Source organism: Periplaneta americana, chromosome 6, assembly GCF_040183065.1.
Source record: "Periplaneta americana isolate PAMFEO1 chromosome 6, P.americana_PAMFEO1_priV1, whole genome shotgun sequence".
Lineage (NCBI taxonomy): Eukaryota > Metazoa > Arthropoda > Insecta > Blattodea > Blattidae > Periplaneta > Periplaneta americana.
Genome location: NC_091122.1, coordinates 9,550,480 through 9,573,272, shown reverse-complemented (window position 1 = coordinate 9,573,272; position 22,793 = coordinate 9,550,480). Strand labels below are relative to the sequence as shown.

Below are 22,793 nucleotides of genomic sequence, written 5' to 3'. Positions count from 1 at the left end.
AACGAATTCTGATGGGGAAGTATCGGTGATTAAAACATTATGTTAAAAACATAACATCTCGGATCAACATGGTTACTAGAACTCTTATCCGTTGTGACTTCAAAACAGCTGTTCAGGCAGTGCTACATTTTCCATACAAGCAAATACAGCAAGATCTGTCTGGTAAAGGAATTGTACTGCGGGGGATTTTACTTCATTGTACTTCTGACAAAGAAGGAATCTTATATTATACAGGGTCGAAGTGATATAACTGTACATATTAAAGGGGGCAATAGCTTACATTAAAATAAATTAAATAAATTGTTATGTATTTTGTAATTAAGTGTATGATTAACTAGAAAATTAGACTGAAAGTCTGCGTAGTTTGGCAAAATCCGCGTCTTCGGTTCACGTACGTGACTGCAGTGTTGCCGCTTCAGCGGTTTTACCGCTAGATCTAGCGTTTTTCAGTTTTAGTTTAGCGGATAAAATTTATTAAATTTCTATTCCTCATATAGGAATTTAGTGGGGTTTTTAACACTCACGGCGGTAAAATCTTATTTTACATTGACAATATAGCAATTTAGCGGTTTCTGCACTGGATGTGAGCGGTTTTTTAAGAATCTAGTTGGCAACGCTGTACGTGAGCGCACACACACTCGGTCTGAATAGCTGAGTTCCGTTCTTTAGTGACTGCAGTAGGGTTGCCACACTTTCTACTGGCAGGAAATAACGATACGTGTAAAATCGTCTTATTGAATTTGCAAGAAAACCGTTCATTTTATTTAAAAACTGCAAAGGGATAAATTATTTCTTATGATTAATATTTGAGGAGAAAAATTCGCTCCGGCGCCGGGGTTCGAGCCCGGGTCCTTGGTTCTGCGTACCAAGCGCTCTGACCACTGAGCTACGCCGAATTCAATCCACAGTACCGGACCGAACCCTCCTCCTTCAATGTTTCCTGATCCCCGGCGCCGGAGCGAATTTTCCTCCTCAAATATTAATTGTCAATATTACAGATATTATTCTGTAGGACAAATTGATAAATCTATAATATTCCTTATAAGCTTATCTAATCTATAAGGTTAAAAATCAGAATCGTACGAATAGTATTTACCGAGTAAAACAGTGTTAACATTTAGGGGATTTTTTTTTTTTCTGAGAACCTGCCTAGCTCATTCACCTCGTTCGCTAGACGTCAACCAAACCTGCCGGTACAGGTGAACTAAAGAGCAGAGGTTGAAAAGTCGTGTTCAACCGTACTAAATGTACTACTTTTGCCGATCTTGATTTAGGACTAATATTGTATATAGATTTTTTTGTTGTATTCTATCCAAGGAATAAACTATTAAAATTCGCAGAATTGTGTTACTATGTATAATTATACAGGAAGACGCATAAGTAGGTATACAATAGTACAATATATTTTTTAAAGTACAAATAATCGTTGTTTCTGCAATAACTCCTATGTGCAAAATATAAAATTTTTCAGTAGGAAGAAAAAACACATTTATTCATTCTAAGATCGTGAATTCTTACATTTTGAAAGAAAGAAATATAATTACATATAGGAGATTTTATTATTTGCTGTATCACTATTTAACTTATTTAATAGAGAAAGAATCTGAAAATCAATAAATATGTCACATAGGAGTTATTGCAGGAACAACGACAATATGAGGATTATATACCACTTGTAGTTACATGACGTCAATCATGATCAATAAGTTAACTACTTGTTCGATCCGTTATTGATTGTAACTGTCATTTGTACTTAATGAAAGTATATTGTAATTACTTACTTACTGGCTTTTAAGGAACCCGAAGGTTCATTGCCGCCCTCACATAAGCCCGCCATAGGTCCCATCCTGAGCAAGATCAATCCAGTCTCTATCATCATATCCCACCTACCTCAAATCCATTTTAATATTATCTTCCCATCTACGTCTCGGCCTCCCCAAAGGTCTTTTTCCCTTCCGTCCTCCCAACTAACACTATATCCATTTCTGGATTCAGCCATACGTGCTACATGTCCTGCCCATCTCAAACGTCTGGATTTAATGTTCCTAATTATGTCAGGTGAAGACTACAATGCGTGCAGTTCTGTGTTGTGTAACTTTCTCCATTCTCCTGTAACTTCATCCCTCTTAGCCCCAAATATTTTCCTAAGCACCTTATTCTCAAACACCCTTAACCTATGTTCCTCTCTCAAAGTGAGAGTCCAAGTTTCACAACCATAAAGAAGAACCGGTAATATAACTGTTTTATAAATTCTAACTTTCAGATTTTTTGACAGCAGACTGGATGATAAGAGGTTCTCAACCGAATAATAACACGCATTTCCCATATTTATTCTGCGTTTAATTTCCTCCCGAGTGTCATTTATATTTGTTACTGTTGCTCCAAAATATTTGAATTTTTCCACCTCTTCAAAGGATATTGTAATTACTGTATACATATTTATGCATCACCTTGTGTAGATGCATATTACTTGGTGAACGGTAGAAGAGTTCGGAGCAGAAGAAAATATCAGATGATTGACGATATTAAGAGATATGGATCATATGCGGAGATTAAAACAGAAAAGATTGTAGAATGCTGGGTTTGCAGTGAAAGATCTGTCCTTGGGCAGAAGATTATGACATACATAGGCCTACATACACGCTGTGTATGTATGTATATATGCTTAAGTATGATACTCGTTTATTTCTTAGATGCGTGATCACTGCATCCCTGTTAATTTTCTCTCATACGAAGTGTACTAGAAAATATTGCGTTCCTGCAAAAAACTTACTTCGAGAATATTATGGAAGTGCACGTTTTCAGCATCACTAATATAAAATTATTATTATTATTATTATTATTATTATTATTATTATTATTATTATTATTATTATTATTATTACCATCATCATCATCATCATCATCCAATCATCCGCGTCTGTGTGCAGCTATTTCTCCCAAACTATATGGCCGACACGAAAAAAACCTTAAAATTTCAGGTATTTATAGAAATGGCTGTAAGTTTGCAAGTAGAAAACAATTGAATTATTAATCGTCGTCAAAATGTCAGTATATAATATGTGGTACCAACATATTTTCGGTATATACTGTTATCAATAGCATTAACTTACAATTCACGTTTTGATTTTCGGATGTCAGTTATTAAATACAATAAATAATGTTAATATATTCAATCTTATGACTTATCAGTTTAATATTAAAATTTGTTAATCCATGTTAAATATAAATAATGTACAAACGTTTTCGCCTTTTATGGCATCATCAGATACAATTTTCTTCTATGATATCTAATTTACGTAGTGGAATTTTTGTTTTCTCTTACAGTAAACTATCAAATTGATGTGTAGTATAAGAGAAAACAAAAATAATTCCACTATGTAATTTAGATATCGTAGAAGCAAATTTATTGTATCTGATAATGCCATAAAAGGCGAAGACATTTGTACATTATTTATATTTAACATGGATTAACAAATTAATATTAAATTGGTAAGTCATAAAATTGAATATTTTAACATTATTTATTATATTGGCTATTCCATATGAAACCGATCAGTAAAAAACCTCGCATTTTTTATACTCTAATTTTTTCCCTATTTATACAACATGCTGAGGGGAGTGCATTTTCAAAAATATACCATCGAAAGTCAAACGGTTTTCGTATTATTGAGCGACAAATTTAGCGTATTTTTATAAAAACAAGCCTCTTTCAGCACTCAGAACTCTGGAACCATTTACTGCGGAACATTGGACGAGAGCTTATTTTGAAGCTGACATTTGGTAGGTTATGTTAAGAAGTAATCCTTATTTTTATTGTACACAGGGAGACAGATAATCTGATTTTACTTGCTTTTAGGTTTTTTGGCCATTTGTAAAAATGTAAAAAAATATTGAGAAAAGCTTTGCATTATTAAGAGGGATTCGGCATTGTTTGCTTAGTGGTACGGCAATAAGTTTCGAGGGTATTAAATAGATTATTTTCACACGCCTAGACTTGAACGGCGCAGTACCGCACGCACTGGCCGAGAGCTGAAGATAAGCGAGCGTTGGGCGTCATTTTACTCCTGTGTTTATGAAAACCTGTGATAAAGCTAGCACAGCCATGACTGCCAGACGACACATCATGTGTTTATGTCTCCTGGCCTTGCTTCCCTCGGCTAGCTCCCGCCTCACAGTCAGCTGGTTAGTTCACGCGCGTACTATTTATTTTCTTTATTTGACATTTTCAATACTTTCTTATTAACGAACCACCAGTAAAAAATGTGTGTTTATTTGTACTTTCAGTGCGGAATCTAACCATATATTTTAAAAATATTTTTTTCGTGGCCTAAAGCGTCTTAACGAAGAAAAATCTAAATTTCTCCATTTCCATAAAAAGTAAGAAAAACTGTTTACATGTCAATATAAACTTTAACTTTTCAGCATCAAAATAAACCATGATTTTGATAATTGGGTGAAAGAGTTTCGGAGCCACAACAGTTTAATGTTGCTAATTTTATGAAAATACGATAAATTTAAATATTATTAATTTAAACACTATGAAGTTCTGATGCCTCAAACTTTGCACAAAGCATTGTATCACAGTTGTCTACGGACAGAAAAAGTTTCATTGAATTTAAAATTTCAAGGTCAATTTTCTCTATATTTCGGTCGATTTGAGATGGAATAGCCCATATTGTCCACACCTGTGGAGTAACGGTCAGCGCGTCTGGCCGCGAAACCAGGTGGCCCGGGTTCGAATCCCGATCGGGGCAAGTTACCTGGTTGAGGTTTTTTCCCTCAACCCAATAGGAGCAAATGCTGGGTAACTTTCGGTGCTGGACTCCGGACTCATTCACCACATTATCACCTTCATTTCATTCAGACGCTAAATAACCAGAGATGTTGATACAGCGTCGTAAAATAACCCAATAAAATGAAAAAAAATATATTATATTTAGCATTAACTTAGATTAGATGTTATAATGAAAAATAAGACAATTGAAATGTATCGCATTTTGTGCCTGCGAGTGTAGTTGATTCTTCTGTAATAGCACTGAATGTATTCACGTTCTCTGTCAACGTGTTTTGTCTGCCTGCACCGTTCAGTTGATCAACTGCTGTTGCTACCTGCATTTAATAGTACGTGCTCAATCATACTAAATTTTGTCTCTTATGCCGCTCTTAATTTGTTTGTTAACAGCTGACGGTTGTATTAGCTCTGTCTTTGTGAACAGATCGGAATATTCAAAGCAGGACGAGATGCTTAAACTGGTCCTTAAATAGGGGTGTCGTCCGTCCTGAAAAACGGGATTGTTCCAGTTTTTTGCGTTTTGAAGGAATCTTTAGTTCCCCAGTAATTTCGCAATTTCACCATCGAGGAGACAATGTATATTGTATACCAATGCAGAATACTAAAGTATAATATGGTTATCTATAAAACTTATCCAAGATATTGTAACTTACTAGATTGTCGGAAAACAGTAGATTGTGAAGCCGTACCACATCAACAGTGTAGTTTATGATAATGACGGCTTTATAGCCTAGTTGATGAGATTACAGAAATCATTTTCAGATTCTAGGTTAGCATTTCTGATTAAGCGCCCATAAATACGATCTGTGGGTTTTTCTGCTGCTGATATATTTACCTCGTAATTCCCAGAAGGCACTAAACAATGTTTGAACGTTTTTAATAACCAATTATAGAGATGTTATAAAAAATTACACAAATGAAGATGGACATATTGTTGTCATTATGATGTCACAGAATTTGCTTTGATTTGCTCTATCTATGTTAGCAGGTCATGGCCTTCGCGTAATATTGTTTATTATAGTGTGTGTTTTGTTTTATTTATTAGTTCTCAAAACTGACAACAGATGGAGTTTGGAAAATAGGAAAATTGTGTAGGAAAATTGACACTTCACTGAAAACTACTGTTTTTCTGAAAAATTTTGGATGCCAAGCTTCAAAATGAGGGGTCACTGATTACAATCCGTTCAGCCGTTTTCCCGTAATTTTCATTACCAATTCAAATTATCTATATATATAATTTGAACTGGTAATGGAAATCACGGGAAAACGGCTGAACGGATTTTAATAAATAACCCCTCATTTTGAAGCTTGGAACCCAAATTTTTTTCGGAAAAGTAGTAGTTTTCAGTGAAATGTCAATTTTCCTACATCATTTTCGTATTTTTCAAAATCCATCTGTCGTCAGTTTTGAGAAATACATAGGCCTAATCACGGCCGACTTGATATTCGCTTCCTTGTACAGCCTAATGAGTTCTCAGAATAAAACAAAACACAAGCACACTACAATAAACAATCACACGAAGGCTACGACCTGCAGGATTGCTGACATATTTAGAGTTGAGATGGCTCAGATTCTCTGACATCATAATTCCAATATGTCGATCTTCATTTGTGTAACTTTTTCAGAACGTTTCTGTAATATTGGTTATTAAAAACTTCATGACTTATTAAAACGAATTTACAGGTCAGATTCTCTGGTGTGTAATTTTCTGAGTAGAGCTGTCTGTGCGTTGGATATTAAAAACTACAAAATTTAGGAATGTTTGATGACATTATTACCATTAAAAATGAAATATTATTATAGTGAATGCCATGATGTGAGTTTTGTTACTGATGATACAGATTAATGCTGTATTGGTGATATGAAAGTGAAACATTTTGGGTTTATATAAGTAGACGTAGAGAATTTTTGAAGTTAGATCTTCATTTCTGTAATATTTACTGAGTGACGGCTATATAGTAGTCTATACAAAACTTACATAAGATAACAATTTTGTTATAAAAATGAAATATTTTTATAGTTATTAATCAAGTGGTATGGGTCTTTTCGATATTATATTTAATGGTGGTGTAGTGTAGATATTTAAAGCTGAAAGTTAGAATTTATAAAACAGTTATGCTATTGGTTGTTCTTTATGGTTGTGAAACTTGGACTCTCACTTTGAGAGAGGAAGAGAGATTAAGGGTGTTCGAAAATAGGATGCTTAGTAAAATATTTGGGGCTAAGAGGAATGAAGTTCTAGGAGAACGGAGAACTGCACGCATTGTATTCTTCACCTAACATAATTAGGAACATTAAATCCAGATGTTTGAGATGGCAGCGCATGTAGCACGTATGGGTTAATCTAGAAATGCATATAGAGTGTTAGTTGGAAAACCTGAAGGGGAAAGACCTTAAGGGAGGCAGACGTAAATGGGAGGGTAATATTAAAATGAATTTGAGAGATATTATGGTAGAGACTGGATTAATCTTGCTCATGATAGGTACCGATAGTGGGCTTCTATACAAGGGCAGCAATGAACCTCCATTTGTAAGTGATATAGATATTTATATGTGTGATTCTCTTCAGTATTGTCTGGAGGATGCACAAAAATTATAATGCCTAAGGGAAGACCAAAAGGTATTACTTAATGATAAAATAAGAGGCCTACAAAATGTTGTAGTGTCCCGATCACTTTAGCAAGATACTTGGCAGGATAAAATGATTCTACCCTCTACATTTCGAGATAGTTCACGAAACATGCAGCAGCTATACAGGACGCTATGTCTGTTGTTGGAAAGCATGGCAAATCTGATATTTTCATTACTCTAACCTACAATCCTCAATGACATATTGCTTCACTCCCACATGAAAAACCGACTGATCGTCCTACATTGTTACTTGCGTTTTCGCATTGAAATTCAAGAACTGAAGATGTATAGGTTCAATAAAAAGTATTTAGCATGAAGAAAACCATTCAGAGGGATATGTTTATTATGGAAGCAAATAACTTCCAAAATGTGTGGTATTCTTCATTGGAAATAAATTTGAAAAATTTGAATTTGAACTTCTACTGTAATGAACTTAGTTTGCAGCATTTGCTGCACAAGCCACTAGTATATATAGAAATTCATATTATCCATACCCAAACGGATTAGACTATAGATTGTGAAGCCTACCACACTAACAGTGTAGTTTATGATAATGACGGCTTTATATTTTATGAGATTACAGAAATAATTTTGTGATTATAGGTTAGCATTTCTGATTAAGCGCCCATAAATACGATCTGTGGGTTTTTCTACTGCTGATATATTTACCTCGTAATTCCTAGAAGACACTAAACAATGTTTGTAACCTTGGAAACGAGAGTAAATTTAATGACGTAGCCAGTGCTTTTATCTTATAAACATTCCCCAGTTATGAGACAGTTCTCTTGTTTTACTGTTTTATTTGCCTCGCTTTGGGTTTTTAGTGTTTTTATACACTGACACTTTTATTTTTTTTTTTTCCGTAGCGTTTGTTGTTAATGGCTTCTCCTTGCTTCCTCCTGGAGAAGGGCTGCTCTGTCTGTAGGGTTGGAAGAAGGGTAGAAGAAAAAGAATTGGGAGGATTCTAAGTTTAGATGAAGAAGTTGTGTTGTGATCGAGCGGAATTCGTTGGAGTCGTGTGCAGTGGCAATGAGACAGTTTTTCTCGGTGCTGCAGTGCGAGAGGTGTGGTTCGCTTCTTTCTCTTCACGTATTTGTTATCGGGATTTGGTTATTACAAAAGTTCTCCGCTCTGATGTATACGTTTCAGCGTGTGTGAAGGAAAAGCAGTGGTTGTTTTTCATGAAAAGGAATTCAGGCCGTTTCCATTGACATTGGAGTGCACGTCAAAGTGTCTGGTTTCTCTTTGTATTAGGGAGACAAAGGTGAAGCTTCATTTTTGCATCTTTGTCTTCGTCAGCAGCAGTCACTGGTTAAAGCTTCAATTTCTTTACAGCCCTGATAGCTGGACGAATATCTTCGGATATCGTATAAAGTAGTTTGGATGTTATTTCCATTTGTAATAGTCATAAAACCTTTCCTAATTATGGTCCACACCTGTGGAGTAACAGTTAACGCGTTTGGCTGTGAAACCAGGTGGCCCGGGCTCGAATCCCGGTCGGGGCAAGTTACCTGGTTGAGGTTTTTTCCGGGGTTTTCCCTCAACCCAATATGAGCAAATGCTGGGTAACTTTCTGTACTGGACACCGGACTCATTTCACCGGCATTATCACCTTCATCTCATTCAGACGCTAAATAACCTGAGATGTTGATACAGCGTCATAAAATAACCTACTAAAAAAATTTCCTAATTATGCATATCTAGTAATTTTTACAGTAGTTAGCCAGATTTATTTATTCGAATGGGTCATTACGAAACAGCACTTAAATTTGCTAGTGCCAGCGTTTCTCAAACTTTTTTGAAGTGGGGACCACTTTTTTAAGTAAGAACAGTTCCGCGGACCACCTTACTCTTGTTCCCTTCGAAAGCAAATTTATCATTTTCGTAGCATATTTTAATATCAATATACTTACATTTTAATGTAGAAATAATTAATTATAATTATTTTAACTCAATTAATTTTATATTTGTATTAACTAATTAAGTTAATGTTAATAGAAGGAAATTTCTTATATCGTCATCTGCAAAAAGAGAAATAAAAAAAAAATAATGCAGGAATATACCCAGTTTTCAACAAGTAAAGATGTAATTTTGCATGTTCTATTAATGTACGACGTACAGTACATGACCATTTCAATGTGCAAACTATTAAGAAAGTCATAAATACATGAAAAGGTTCGGTACTTTGGTCCTCTGTTATGAATTCGGGTGGTCCCTGGCTGGGTTACAGGCACGGCGCCAGATGTGCAGGGGAAAAAATGTCGAGAAACACCACGTTCATAGTGTTTTAAATCCCTCTTTTTTCCTGAGAGTAGAGTGATAAGTCGATAGACGGGTAGGGTAATCAATTTCATAAAATGTCAGTACTGGGAGAAAAAGTGAAAGGCAATTGCCATTTGCCATTTACAAACTCTAGAGATTTTCAGCTATAGCGTGATACGCAATTCGTTTGAATTTTATATTTTCTTCTGTCGTTTTTGAAGGACCACAAGGGCAGACCTCGAGGACCACAGGTAGTCCGCGGACCATAGTTTGAGAAACGCTGTGCTAGTCCATTGTACTAACCCTCAGTTAGGTGCATTTCCACTCAAACCAGTATTCTTTGCTAAGACTTGCTGCGTATCTAGCTAGATATGTAGTCTGGATCGTCTTATTTTATGCCCTAATACTAGTGATAGACTACAGTCACTAATCGCGATTATCGACCTTATGGCGATCGTGGTTGTAGTGTGTCAACGTCCCGATCGCGATCAGGATCTTAATCCTGTTTCCAGACTCTATAATCGCGCTGAGGCACGGGTCATGGACGAATGTAAGATTTTAGTAGTCCTTTTTTTTTTTAATCACCGTAATGCTTTGTTTTATTTTATTTAGGACGTGCTGAAGTAAGGGACAGATGTTTCATGAAATGGCCACCAAGGTCACTCGATATGACTGCATGTGACTTTTTTCTATGAGGGTAACTAAAGGACCGTGTGTTTGTACCGCCTTTGCCACGTGATTTAGAGGAACTAAAAACCAGAATTCGAGAAGCTGCCGCCACGGTCACAGAGGATATGTTGAAAAGGGTATGGGAAGAGTTTGATTATAGTTTGGACATCTGCCGAGTCACTCGTGGTTCACACATTGAATCTCTGTAAGGTGTAAAACGAACTTTGAGAGTTTGACTTTAAACTGACGTGTGTTTGAAAGTGCTATCAGTAGTAGTTTTTGTGTAATAAAATATTGAAAGTGTTACCGGACTTTTGATATGCCCTGTGAAATAAAATCTTAGAAGATGACCTTAAAATTATACTTATACCTTAAAATTGTACTTATAAATAATAGGTTTTATTTAAAATTAGCATATCCTTAATTAAGACCTTCTGAGTGGTATAAATGAAATTGTATAGTCTGCAGGGAATCTTTAAGAATTTGCGAGATGATTTTTTTGAATTTCAAAAGATGATATTGATAATTGTTTAAAAAAAATTATAAGTAAATTTTGGTAAAGAACTCCCGAGCACCAAAAAATAAACCTGTCACTGACCGATTGAAGGGAGGGATGTTATACTTGGCACTAAGGTAGGGAATACAAGGCTCATAAATGGCCCTCTTTTCCTGATCAACCTGATGAGCTTGGTTTAGATCTCTCTCCATGCGTATAGTTGGATCTATGATAATAGCCTTTTGTTGTTGCCTGTTTATTGCAATTATATCCGCTCTCTTTTCTTCGTCCTGCAAAGGAATTTAAGAAATTTTTCAATGTTACATTTTTTCGGGTCAAATTTCTGCACATTTAAAGGACAAAACTAAAATTCTTTCAATCATTTATTATCATAGTACATTGCTCTCTTAAATTGACTGAGCATATTAGGAATTAAATCAATGGCTTTCCCAAAACACGCTATGAAATGTTTATATATAACAATTTTTATCTGGAAAAAGAAGCAAAAAGGAGCAAAATAAAGTGTGTTAAACGTTTTTTGTTTGAAATATCTTAAAGAATAATAATCTGAAATTAATTACATTCACCCTGTATAGGACGCATAATGGGCCATGTAAGCTAGAGAGCAAGAATATAAAGACATTAGTGTTATCGTTGCTATTTACTTTTGCACAGGCGTTTCTGAAATAGTTTTTGTAGCAGTATGAATTCATGCCGTGAAGGACTCTGTGATACGATATACGCATTTATTTAGCTCATCCTTTCGCTTTAAAAAAAATTACAACACATTTTGTTTTGTATTGCTGCCTTACTGAAGTTAAAATTCACAAACAGCTGTTAATTCCGAGTACTTAAATTTGACCATTAACATGGCCTTCGAATGTGGCCTTATTTGAGCGATACGTGACGCTAATCGTTGCCAATTGTCTCAGAATCAATCAGCAACGATGATCGCTGGAGGTAGCGTTCATCTATACTAATAATAAATCTGTAGCCGAAATTTTTCTGGTAATTTTCGATTTTCCAAAAATAATTGCTCCTAACATATATAATTAACCACCCTGAAACCGAAAATCGCTTTTTTGACATTTTTGTTTGTCTGTCTGTCTGTCTGTATGTATGTTTGTTACCTTTTCACACGATAATGGCTGAACGGATTTCGATGAAAATTGGAATATAAATTAAGTTCGTTGTAACTTAGATTTTAGGCTATATGGCATTCAAAATAAATTATTTAAAAGGGGGGGGGGTTATAAGGGGGGGACTGAATTAAATAAATTGAAATATCTCGCTTATTATTTTTGTAAAAAAATGTTACATAACAAAAGTTTCTTTAAACATAATTTTCGATAAGTGTTATTCCCTAAAAATTGTGATAGGAGTGATATTTAATGGATAAATGAGTTTTAAAATAAAAATAACTGCCATCTAAGGCCGTGTAATGAATTAAAAAACAAATGACTTCGTCTATAAGGGGCCTTGGACAGCAACAATCGAAAGCTATGAAAGATAGCCTACAGATAATGTTTCTGTGTTTGTATGAAGTAATATCGGAAGCTAAATTAACCGATTTGTATAATTAATTATTATTTCACCGTTGGAAAGTGTAGTTTCTCTAGATGGACATAATGCTATAATGTTATTACAGTAACTTCTGATATAATATAATATAATATAATATAATATAATATAATATAATATAATATAATATAATATAATATAATATATAATATAATATAATATAATTTATTTGAAGGGTTCAGAACCATAGTGGGCCAAGCGCCATTTACTGAATACGTAGAAAACAAGGGTTAAAATTAAGTTATTACCATAATTCAATGGAAACCTATAACAAGTAAAATAAAATATACACATTAAATCTAAATGATGTCAATCTTCATTAAACTATGGTTGCATGTAATAAAAATTAAGAAACATGTTAAAGGAATTGTCATTGCACCAAATGAGTGGTCTCTGGATCAAGATGGTCGCATTTTAATATTTTAAATACAATTTAAATTAAGTAACATATTAAACGATTTATCCTTCTATCAAACACGAATGTTCCCTGGATCAAATGTTCTATTTTAATTATGTAATTATTTATATTTATTTTTAACGGGTGCAGCGGAGCGCACGGGTACGGCTAGTCTAGTAAATAAAAGTCTCGCTAAATTGTAATTGATAGTTACCATGACGACTATCGTGCAGCGATGAGCGTCGTAAACAAACTGAAACTTAAGCCTGTGAACTCGTATGATTTATCTGTGCTGACGGACGTTTCTGGAACTAACCCATCGCTCTGAATGACAGTATTTGGTCGTCATAGAAACACTGCTGGCGTTCTCCTCAGAAAAGTACACTATCAAATGACAATTAACTAGGACAAGCAAAAACGAGTGTACACGACTGGGGAAATAATATATAGGGTGTCTCAATAAGAACGCCAGATTTAATAATGTGAATAAATGCAACAAAACAGATAAGCAGTATCATAATCACGATTATTGCAATAACTGTGCAGTTTGAGTTATTTTTAGTTATCTTACCTTCAACCTTAATGTGCATGAAGTAATTAACTAAATGCAATTTCATATTCTCTTATTATTTTTTTGTATTTTGTTTAGGGACGTCATTGATGATCTTCAGCATTTAATGATGTTCTTTTAATTATCTTCTTGCTGGTTTACAGTTAATTGCAAATTGTTCTTCGATTTCTATTGCAAATAACCTGTCATTTTGTTTTCCTGAATAATTTGATGACTCAAAAATGTTAAATAAAAATAACTGAAAAATAACCGGTTATTTTTGATCGGTTAAATTCCTTCAGGTTAAATTAATTTTAAAATAACCGGTTATTTTCGAATAACCTCCCATCCCTACGAATCCTTGTACAAGAAGCAACAGTTTAGTAGACTGATAAACAGTATCGCCAACTGGAGGGTATGGGGAGTCGCCAAACAGTAGTTCAAAAATAGTCATTATCAATGCAGAAAGTTTTATTTTTGTCGCTAGAGAGTGCTGAAAATGTTGCCAACTCCCTATTTAATCAATGGAAAAGTTAAAAGAAATTGTCGCCGAAAAATAATTAAAAGTTAGCAGATAGCGACTGGCAACACTGCTGATAAAAGTTGTAATACTGAATAATAGAGAGATAAAAGTTGGCTACCCTTGTCAATTTGGCCAACAATGCGTGAGAAATAAACATCTGCCAGTATTTGTTTGCTTTCCGTTAGAGGTACAGCTTCATTTGAACGGTTTTGTTGATATAGATCGTAAACTTACAACCCAACAACGTGTATTTTTACTTCAGAATTGGTGGTATTGTCGTATCATAAGAATAGCGCTGTTGTGTTAAATAAGTTTATTCAAGAGTTCCCTGCTGTTATTCCGCGCACAGGAAAAGCTATTCATAAACTTTATCTCAAGTTTGTAAGGACAGGTAATGTAACCGAAGATTCTCGAGTAATCACCCTGGAAGTGTTACAGCGGAGGAAAATGGAGAAAAACTAGCGTTATGTCTTGTTGAAAGTCCACGTAAATCAACTGGTAAAGTGCTTGCAGAACTCGAAATTTCGAGAGCAGATGGAAGACGCTTGTTGAAAGGCCAAACTTCTGCATGCTCTTCGTTGGGTAACTGAGACAAGCGAAGACGGATAAAAGAAGGTCAACCTTCGTAATTTATCTGTAGTAATGTCACGAGAGGTCTGAGATTTATCTGGGAAATCTCATCTCGAGTGACATTTATTAGGACTATTTCGCGAGTAAAATAAACATTTAAATATATTCCTAAAATTCGATGACAAAATGTTAATAATTGTATATTTACGAACCTATTCAGACATTGTAAAGTTGAAATAGATCAATATCGATTATTGCAATAAAGAAATTCGATGTTAGTATTCAGTAATGCCAATTGTTTCATTTCATTCACAAAATACAAATTTTATAGGCTACAATTATAGGTTAAGTTACCTGTGGGAGCAGGACCAATGTCAGCTGTGCCTTATTTCGACCGTTACAATCAGTGCTACACGAAAGCATTTTTTTATAGCTCGACAAACTCAATCTCGCTGTATTGTGTAACGGAACTAAAGCTGCATCTACACAGTTCAATATACCAATCGCGTATGCGTGCAATCTGGGAAGAATATTGAAAGAATCAAGTTTAAAAGGTACGTTCAATTAAAATAATGAAGATTTTGTGTCTACATGGTGCGCCGTTTTGAACGTCGTCTTCACTGCGTAAATATATTAATTAATATTAAATATCAATCTTGCATTCATTGCTTCAAAGTTAAAAGAAAAGTTTAACCTTGTAGTTGCACCTTAATGTATTCATGATCATCAATTTACGGGGAAACAGTTGGCGACAACGACTAAACAAAAGAACGGCCATGCGATAAATTGATTGCGATAAATCTAGCTGCAAAAATTATCGCAAAGTGTGACTGTGGTTGGTTGGAATTCAAAATTTCATTACATTTCATTGGCCGAAAATGGAATGACGTCATATAAAAGAAATAGTCTTGTGTAATTATTTAATTTTTTTTTATTGAGTTTGTATTTATGAAATAAATTTATTGGAACAACACAGGATGTACATTTTCAATAATGAATCATATCACACTGTTTTAAAACGTAGAAATAATGCCTCTCTCCATTTAAAATTTCGCCCATCAACAACTTCCCAACCGTTACATTTCGGACATAGAAATATCAGGTTATTCTGAAGTATTTTACATTCCTCCTGAGACACCCTCTACATACATACTGTTTTGTCAAATAGCAGGTCTTTCACTGCAAACCCAGTATTCTCCAATCTTTCCTATTGTCTGCCTTCTTCTTAGTCTCCGCATATGATCCATACTCTAATCTTAATGTCTTCTATCATCTGATATCCCCTTCTGCCACGAACTCTTCTCCCGTTCACCATTCCTGCCAGTGCATCCTTCAGTAGGCAGTTTCTTCTCTGCCAGTGACACAACCAATTCCTTTTTCTTTTCCTGATCGATTTCAGTATCATTCATTTTTCACTCTTTCCAACACAGCTTCATTTCTTATTCTGTCTGTCCATTTCACACGTTCCATTCTTCTCCATATCCACATTTCAAATGCTTCTAGTTATTTCTTTTCACTTCGTCGTAATGTTCATGCTTCTGCCTCCATAAAGTGCCACACTCCACACAAAGCACTTCACTAATCTCCCCTTAGTTCTTTTTCCAGTGGACCGCAGAAGATGCTCTTTTTTCTATTAAAAGCTTCTTTTGTCATTGCTGTCCTTTTGACTTCCTCGCAGCAGCTCATGTTACTGCTTATAGTACACCCCAAGTAGGATTTGAAGCTGTCCACTTGCTCTACTGTCTAATTTATAGACACGTCGCTCTAATTTCCGGCAACCAATCGCGTTGCAGGTCGGCTACATTTAAACGTGTGCGTCTTGTGATTCGCTGAGGAAGACGTTATTAATTTCTTAAGGCTCGATAAATACTTAATATAATCGCCCGCCATTTTGGCTCTTTCGTAGGCGTTCACAGAAAGCACACGAAGACGTTATTTGCCGCTCAATTATTTGCTCAATTACAGTGCGTTTGATTTATTATCATAGGAGCTACGACATGATAATGTTTAACGGTGCGGCAAATAGATTCCTCGTATGGTAGCTCGTCAACGAAAGAACAAAAATGGCGAACTATACTACCTACCTAGACTTTATAGAGCCTTCACTTCCTAAGACGTAAGCAAAGAGGAGGAATCACGCCGGGAATAACAGCGTCGCGACTATAGTATTCGCACGTTTACCTTCTGATAACCATGGTCTTTGTCTTCTTGACATTTTATCTTCATCCCATACTGCTCACAGCTGTCATTTAGCTCCAGTAGCATATCCCTTAGTATCGTCTTCCCTTCTGCTAACAACATCATATCATCAACATATCTTACGCACTTTATTCTTCTTCCTCCTTCTCCTCCTCCCTGTTCTGAAAAAGTTCTTCACTAAATCCTCCAAGTAGTTGTTGAACAAGTAGATATATAATTTAATTACAGAAGACTTGAATGAATGCTGTTTTCTAGTTACCAGTGATGCTTAACCCATTTTAAGGATCTATTTAACGCTGAAGCGATGCAACGTTAACGTCTTGAAACTCTGGTTGTTAGCAGCACCATTTCAGAATACATAGAAGTTCCTTTATAACAGCGTCGTGTGTTATCGATTGGTGTTGCTGAAGTGTACGGATGACGCGTTTATTCATCGACATAGAAAAGACATTTGACTGTTCTTATGAAGAGCGACGAATATAGAAACTGTCTCTGGTGACCGGCGATGAAATGAGTGTGTACATAGTGAGCAGCGCTGCCCATTACGTGCTGAACTACCACCAGTGGCACACCAGGCTACGACGGTCGCTTTCTGACTCCAGCAATTCTTGGGCAGGCTTCCAGGACGAGGACGAAGACGTCAAAAAACTTACTTGCAAACACGTAAGTTGACAGCATACCACGTATATCATTACGGACATTTCAGTTTACATTTCAAGCTCATCTCGTCTTCATGGTCATTAAATTTTAACTTTAAAAATGAGTCCTATTGTACCTTTTTTACTGTTTATTTGTCGTTATTTTCAATGGCTCTTTCGGATGATATATATACCAGACGTTTGTGTAGTCCCTAATGATGTCTGTGATATTTCGTATGCAGAGGTGTCGATTACTTACTTACTGGCTTTTAAGGAACCCGCAGGTTCATTGCCGCCCTCACATAAGCCCGCCATTGATCCCTATCCTGAGCAAGATTAATCCAGTCTCTATCATCATATCCCACCTCCCTCAAATCAATTTTAATATTATCTTTCCATCTACGTCTCGGCCTCCCCAAAGGTCTTTTTCCCTCAGGCCTCCCAACTAACACTCTATATGCATTTCTGGATTCGCCCATACGTGCTACATGCCCTGCCCATCTCAAACGTCTGGATTTAATGTTCCTAATTATGTCAGGTGAAGAATACAATGCGTGCAGTTCTGCGTTGTGTAACTTTCTCCATTCTTCTGTAACTTCATCCCTCTTAGCCCCAAATATTTTCCTAAGCATCTTATTCTCAAACACCCTTAACCTATATTCCTCTCTCAAAGTGAGAGTCCCAGTTTCACAACCATAAAGAACAACCGGCAATATAACTGTTTTATAAATTCTAACTTTCAGATTTTTTGACAGCAGACTGGATGATAAAAGCTTCTCAACCGAATAATAACAGGCATTTCCCATGTTTATTCTGTGTTTAATTTCCTCCCGAGTTGCTGTTACTGTTGCTCCAAGATATTTGAACTTCTCCACCTCTTCAAAAGATAAATTTCCAATTTTCTATATTCCCATTTCGTACAATATTCCCGTCATGAGTCATAATCTTTGAAGGATTCGTAACAAGCTGTTTTTTACGGTGATGGGTTGTTAGCCCTTCGCCCAACCCCCAAGCTGGAGGACCACCCCTCATCGGCTGTCCGCGACTGCTTATTCAATATATTCACAGCTACCCTCCTTTATGCATTTTGTTACTATCTTCAATCAGACAATAGTATTTTCCATCATTGTTACCGCAACACAGCTACAACTCTGCCCCAATGCGGCAAAGTAAGGAACTTATAATATGAGGATACATTCTGCATCAAAAGGATTAAATTTCTCTGCTATGAACGGGACAGCAGACCGCTACTTTCAGCAAGATTTGAATGTTGTGTAATTTGGAATTGAGTCAACATAAAGCCAAATGGCTGGTCTCTACTTTGAGACGATTCAACAAGGTTCAAGACATAATCAATCACCCCCTACCTAACAGCCAAATTGGCTAGTCTCTTATATGAGACAACTCATTCTGCCTAAGGTATTCCGTGGTTTTCCTAAGGCGTTAAGACAAATATCGGGATGAGCCATAAAAGAAATGGGCCACGGACCTATATGCCCTTCCCCATATTCCCCCTTTTCTAACAAACGACGTAATGCCCTAGTTCAGAACCTATAAATTGCCTATTTCATTTGCGAGATCACTCATGTAGTCGCAATGCGAAAGGACAGGGAACCTTTCAATTGCAGATTCAGAATTCACGGCGTCTCTCCTGGCGGTCTTCACCTGCCGTGTCATCGAACAACAGACGACAGAGTCTTCTCGACTCCTTCTGCACTGCGAAATGACACAGTTCATTTCAATGTGCAGGTTTACACCAGCCATTTCTTCCTCGTCCCGTCCCGTGATCACTTTGATCACATTTTCGTCCCCTCGCGTATGTGGTACCTAAGAGGTTACGTCCATTTTCGGTTTTTCCCCTTCAAAATTTTCTAGAGCTCCTTCAGTGGAGCAGCATAACCCGGAGTGAGACTAGTGGCCAACAGGCTTGGAGCTCACATGTTTAGTTTCTCACAGCCCCGAACCCCTTGCAAGGACACGTTTTGCGTACCTTTTAAATTTGTCCTCCAAATTCTCCTCTTTCAATTCAATTCAGTATAATTTGGTTTTTCTGGCCCTCGTTATTCGCCTTTTATCTTATTCGAAAAGGAAAAGATGATCCTAGAGGCGCATCTGTTTATTAGGTAAGCATACAGAGCCTCGAACGATGGACCGCAAGATGTTTGTATTCGGATACCTCTGTGTGATCTGCAGTTTGGTCATGTAGCACGCTCCACTCCCTGCCCCGCCCCTCTTCTCTAGAGGCACTGAACTCCGGTCACTAGATCGCACTGGCCGGTCTGCTGAATGAAGGCAATGAGGACCAGCCAGCCAGGGTCAACGCGTGCTGAAAATACGACAAATAGGAATCTGATTATGAAGAGACGAAAACTTTGTGAAAATTAGAGGACGATTGTATTGTTGTATTGTACAGGGACATCATTTTATTTTTACTTGCATTTTTATTGTACCTGCATTTCTGAATGTACTTCACTCTCACCCCTTCACTAATGTCCTTGCTCCTGTCAGACACACAAACTTACGGCCGCTGTTGCATTCGAAGTCTTCAAGCAGTGAAGTAAACACTGCAGTGTATAGTGTGTTTCAGAAATATGGTTGCGTTTTCTATAGAAGAAAGAACCTATATTAATAATATCGTACTAAAAATTATATTCAAGAAACGATAAATTCAATTTCAGAGAATATGCTTCAAAATGTTTTTAATAATATGCATAAAGAATTGAAGCCTGCATTGTAATGAACAGCAACCATTTTCAGCAACTTGTTTAAAAATTCAGATTAGCTTTTTTTGAATTGAGGTGGCTAGAAGCAAAGGAATGCTAGTGACATTTGTAATAACATGAGTTAAGTGCATCCAGTGTAAGCTAAAGTATCTAAAATTTTAGTGGCAAAGGGATATTTTAATCGCACCACACATTAAAATTTAAATAAAAATTTCACCGATTTTACGAAAGCTTAAATATTTAAACCCCATTTTCTCAAAAGTAACTTAAGTGCACTTACAGCCCTTTACTTATGACCCCCTCAACTTAAATGCACTCTCTATATTGTATGTTAACACCAATAATTAATATGCTAAATAAAGTAGACATTACATAACGAACATAGCCGCCTGAAAAGTTGAGTTTTTGGAAAAAAAAAAAATGTTACTACTCTACTGTATTTTGATAAATTCCGTAAAAGTGATGATCAAACTGAAAATCGTAATATCGTCTTTCCCTACAACATAAATGGATACACTACTTTTCTCTCCTCCTATACCTAGTAAAATGATTTGTTTACATATTGCACTAGTAACACCAAACTCCTGTAATGGAAGGGGGCAACAGTGTTTCCGAGTATAGCCAGGATAATGTTAAAAATGTTGGTAAAAATAAAGTGATGTCCCTATATTTATTAACATTCCATGGTATTCATACATGCTTACAGCTAGAATATGGAACAAGTCAAAAAACTTAATACTATTATAAAGTCTAAATTTATAGTCACAGTTTAGATGAAATATATATAGACGAGATTTACAATATAGTCTACTAGTACAACACAAAGTTTTAGTATCAATTTCATGAAGTGTTGTTAAATGTCATGAATTCACCTACAGAATAGAAGGCGTGAGAAATTAGGTACTTCTTTAATTTGGCTCTAAATAATCTTATATTTTGAGTTTCATTTTTTATATCGATAGGGAGGCTATTGAAAATTTTTACTGCCATATAACGCACTCCTTTTTGATAGCACGATAGACTTGCCGATGGAGTATGAAAGTCATTTTTTGACGTGTATTTATGCTATGAACTGTTGAATTAGTTACAAAGTTTTCACGATTGCATACGAGGAAGATTATTAATGAAAAGATATACTGACAAGCCATGGGCATTATTTGTAGTTTTTTTTTAAAATAGCCCTACATGATTCCCTAGATTTGGCACCTACTATTATTCTAATTACTGTACTTTTTTTTGTAATACAAATATATTGTTACTATCTGTGGAATTTCCCCCAGAATATTATTCCAGAATTATTACCGAGTGGAAGTATGCAAAGTATATTGTTTTTAAGGTATTGATATTTACTATCTTTTGCATAGATCTAATAGCAAAACAATCTGAATTTAGTTAGGGGGGTAATTTCTTTAATATGATTTTTCCAATTTAACACATTATCGATTTTTAAGCCAAGAAATTTGGTTGTTGTTGTTTCTAATAGGGATCTATTATTAATTATTGCGCTAGAAATTTGCAAGGTTGAATTTGGACAGGATTTAAATTGAATTATGTTAGTTTTGTTACAATTTAATACTAATTTATTGACTGAGAACCAGTCACATATTTTGAAGAGAATTTCCTCTGTTGAAGATTGGAATGTGTTGGAGTTATTGGCTGTAATTACTATACTTGTGTCATCTGCAAATAATGTGGGATGACCTACACCTTTTATTAGGGGGGCAAGATCATTTATAAACACTGGAAAAAGTAGGGGACCTAATATTGATCCTTGAGGAATTCCATTATTAATAGTTCCCCACGATGAATATGAAGATGGAAAACATTCTGACAGGAAGATGAACTCAGGGTTAAGAAACCGCAAAGACATTGTAGCTAGCTCGCTGGTCTTTCATCCAGGCGGACCGGATTCGATCTCCGGCCAGTGCCCCGTTGCATGATTGTACTAATATTATTAGAATAAATTTAGAAATTACTAATACTGATAATTTCTGTTGCGTAATACCCTCAGTTTACTAATATTGTTAGTGATTTTCTTTAGAACAGTTTTTCACGTTAGAAGGTCAGAGAACCATAGACATGGACGGCCTCTTGGATAACCACAGTCTAATATATACAGTCACGAAGCTCAATACGTAGTAAATATGCATCCATACATAGTTGCTAACCACTAGGATCGCTACTATCGCCTCATTACAGAAATGCGAAATAGTACCGGCACAGTCTATTGTTCCTAGCACCCTCACAACTCAAGCTTCGTGACTGTATATACTAGACTGTGCTGTAACTATGTATACCAGCCTAGATCATAATATATACCCAGATAGGCCGGTCTTATAGGCTTTGAGGTTAACAACTTTTATCAGGTTAATTACGCTGCCATCTAGTTGTTATATAAGGAGTCACGTCATAATTCCCATTTGAATTGCATTAGCGACTGTACTGCCATTTCGTGTTCGTTTACGGCGGACGGGTGGCGATCCTGGCGGTCGTTCTCTTCATAGTGCTGCCGATTTTAACATAGCGATGAGTTGTCTGTTACATATATGATCTAGGATACCAGTGATATGATAATCACCATGGCAACTATAATAATCTCGATGGCAGTGAGTTTATATATCGCGTAAATGAAAAAAATAAACAGTATTATTGTGTCTAAATCTTTTGCAATGGGAAAGATAGAAGAAGCCACGGGCGTAGCTCAGTCACCTGAAGAGCTTGTCTTCCGATCCGGAGTTGCGCTTGGGCGCGGGTTCGA

The 22,793-nt window shown here is 35.9% G+C and overlaps 1 protein-coding gene and 1 long non-coding RNA gene across 2 annotated transcripts in view; one reads left to right on the top strand and one right to left on the bottom strand.

The window, feature by feature from the left end:
• LOC138700979 (leucine-rich repeat flightless-interacting protein 2) overlaps nucleotides 1–22,793 on the top strand; it is a 238,267-nt gene that overhangs the window by 30,189 nt on the left and 185,285 nt on the right. The gene's annotated exons all lie outside the window — the stretch shown is intronic.
• Nucleotides 18,973–22,793, bottom strand: part of LOC138702181 (uncharacterized) — a 79,908-nt gene continuing 76,087 nt past the window's right edge. The window contains exon 3 of the long non-coding RNA XR_011332794.1: nucleotides 18,973–19,638. This is a non-coding gene — a long non-coding RNA (uncharacterized lncRNA). The remainder of the gene's footprint in view (nucleotides 19,639–22,793) is intronic.